Raw genomic sequence first — 2,834 nt, 5'->3', positions numbered from 1 at the left:
CTTCTGGACTCTGTGGGAGAGGGTGAGGGTGGGATGATTTGGGAGAGTGGCATTGAAACATGTATATTATCATATGTGAAACAAATCTCCAGTCCAGGTTCTATGCATGATACAGGATGCTCAGGGTTGGTGCACTGGGATGACCCAGAGGGATGTTAGGGAGAGGGAGGTGGGAGGGGGGGTCAGGATGGGGAACGCATGTAAACTCGTGGCAGATTCGTGTCAATGTATGGCAAAACCAATACAATATTGTAAAGTAAAAAAAAGAGAGAGAGAGAGAATTAAAAGTTCAGCTTAAAAAAAAGAAAAGAAATATATAAAAAATAAATAAATAAAAATTTCCAAGTCACAGTTCTGTAGATGGGAATTCAAGCCTGGTCATAGAGCTCATCTGAGGACAATGCTTAGAGCAAGACAAGAACAAACAGGGTCTAGGACTAAGCCTTTAGGAATTCTAACATTTAATCAAGCCTCAAAGGAAATCAAGGAAGAAGAAGGAGAAAGTTAGTTGACTTTCTCTAAAACCAGTAGAGAGTAGAAGCCAGAAGAGAACTGTTTCAAGACGGCATGGGTAGGGGGTGATGAACAGTGTTAAATGATGCTGAAAAGCTGAGTAACTTGAGAACTGGATTGGCAAACTATTTTATAACAGGATATAGTTTCCAGCTAAGTAGACTCTTATTTGTGAAACAGAGAAAAGAAGGAAGGGTGAGAGGAAGGGAGAGAAGGGAAAAAGAGAGAGAAGGTGGGAAAGAGGAAGAAAAGAGATAATATTTTAAGACCAAAAAAAAAAAAAAAGCAACCCGAGGCATGATTCTTGGCACTCTCTACCTATGAACTGCAGATTCCAAGTTTCAGATTCCTCTTCCCATTATCTTTTTTGGCTATCAAGGAGAAATAACGTCTTCACCGCTGACAGATTAGAATTACATCAGGGCCCCCTCTTGAGAAGAATTCTAGATATGAGACTGTCTGGCGTAAAACTTTCACCTCCTACGTCAACATTCTCCAGAAGAAAATGCCAGGCTCAGTGAGCGTCGTGATTCCTCATAAGATCGAGTTCATGACCTCTCTATAGCATGGAGCTCCAAGCCAGTTAGCCATCAGTAAACCAACAGACTCATTTCATAACCATCATTTAGACAACCTGAAATTGGTGGTGTGTGTAGATGTGTCTTTATGCGCAGGGGTAAATAAGCTTTGAAATAGGGAGAGAAGCAGAAGTATATCCAGTCAAATTAGGCTATTACCACAATATACAGATTTTCCCAAGTTGCTTTTTGACACATGGATTTTTCGGAGATTTTTAGGAGATAGGTTTTTAGATCAGAAATCAAGACATCTGAACTTAGTTTTGTTAAATAAACTAACTTGCTTTATGATGTGGGCAAGCTCTTTAACCATGCTGAGCTTTAGTTTCTTCATCTTTGAATTTTAAAAATGTCTACCCTGCCTATGTCTCATTATTGTCATAGTGATCAAAGGCTATGCACATAAATATACTTTAAAAAACCACTGAATGATATAGAAATGCCATAAAGATGCTTTCATTAACATTCCAACTTATTATGGTTATGATTTAAATGTCCAAAGATGATTAAGACAATCAACAGAACATCCTCGAAGAGCTTACAGCAGAGATTTAAAATTTTTGTTTTATTTAATTAAGCATCATACTTCATATTCTATCATTTCCATGATATTTTTAAAAAGTCTACCATGATGCTCTCTCAGAAACAAACTCATAAGTAAATGTCTTATTTTGCCTTTACCTCCTGGAGAATCCCAGGGATGGCGGAGCCTGGTGGGCTGCCGTCTGTGGGGTCGCACAGAGTGGGACACGACTGAAGTGACTTAGTAGTAGTAATAGTAACTTTTTTTTAAAAAAAGTAATCTATGGGAATTCCCTGGCAATTCAGTGGTTAGGATTCCACATTTTCACTGCTGAGGGCATGGGTTCAATCGTTGATTGGGGAGCTAAGTTCCTGCAAGCCACACAGTATGGCCAAAAAAAAAAAAGTAATCTGCACCCACTGCAGCCCACTTCAGTTCACAGCCTCTGCATGAGAACTTCCCTAACTTCAGCCCATGGAGAATGCCTTTCCCTGTGGGTCCACAGCCACAGGGACTGGTGTGTGCTGTGCTCTTTTACTCTGGTCTTTATTCTCTCTTGGCTTCCCTGGTGGCTCAGATGGTAAAGCATCTGCCTGCAAAGCAGGAGACCCAGGTTCGATCCCTGGGTTGGGAAGATCCCTGGAGAAAGAAATGGCAATCTACTCCAGTATTCTTGCCTGGAAAATCCCATGGATGGAGGAGCCTGGTAGGCTACAGTCCATGTGGTCGCAAAGAGTCGGACACGATTTCACTTTCATTTTTATTCTCTCTGCTGCTGCTACTGCTGCTGCTGCTAAGTCGCTTCAGTCGTGTTCGACTCTGTGCAACCCCATCAATGGCAGCCCAGCAGGCTCCCCCATCCCTGGGATTCTCCAGGCAAGAACACTGGAGTGGGTTGCCATTTCCTTCTCCAATGCATGAAGTGAAAAGTAAAGTGAAGTTGCTCAGTCATGTCTGACTCTTAGCGACCCCACAGACTGCAGCCCACCAAGCTCCTCCATCCATGGGATTTTCCAGGCAAGAGTACTGGAGTGGGGTGCCATTGCTTTCTCCTTATTCTCTCTGGTTATGTGTATATTCTACCTCTGATCTCTGTTTGTTCTGGTTATGTATTTATTCCACTGTTTCACTGAAAAATCTAGAATGCCACCCACAGTCTCTTACAATTCCTCATAGAACCTAAGCCATACCAGCCATATTGGTCTGTTAAACACTTCAAT

General features: G+C 41.7%; 1 non-coding gene across 1 annotated transcript; it reads left to right on the top strand.

Annotated features, from left to right (window-relative positions):
* Positions 1–2,176: 2,176 nt before the first annotated feature.
* On the top strand, positions 2,177–2,248 carry TRNAC-GCA. Its single transcript has one exon. It is a non-coding gene; the product is annotated as a tRNA-Cys (tRNA).
* Positions 2,249–2,834: the final 586 nt, after the last annotated feature.

The sequence above is a fragment of the Bubalus bubalis genome, chromosome 4 (assembly GCF_019923935.1).
Source record: "Bubalus bubalis isolate 160015118507 breed Murrah chromosome 4, NDDB_SH_1, whole genome shotgun sequence".
NCBI lineage: Eukaryota > Metazoa > Chordata > Mammalia > Artiodactyla > Bovidae > Bubalus > Bubalus bubalis.
This window is presented reverse-complemented; position numbering and strand designations above follow the sequence as displayed.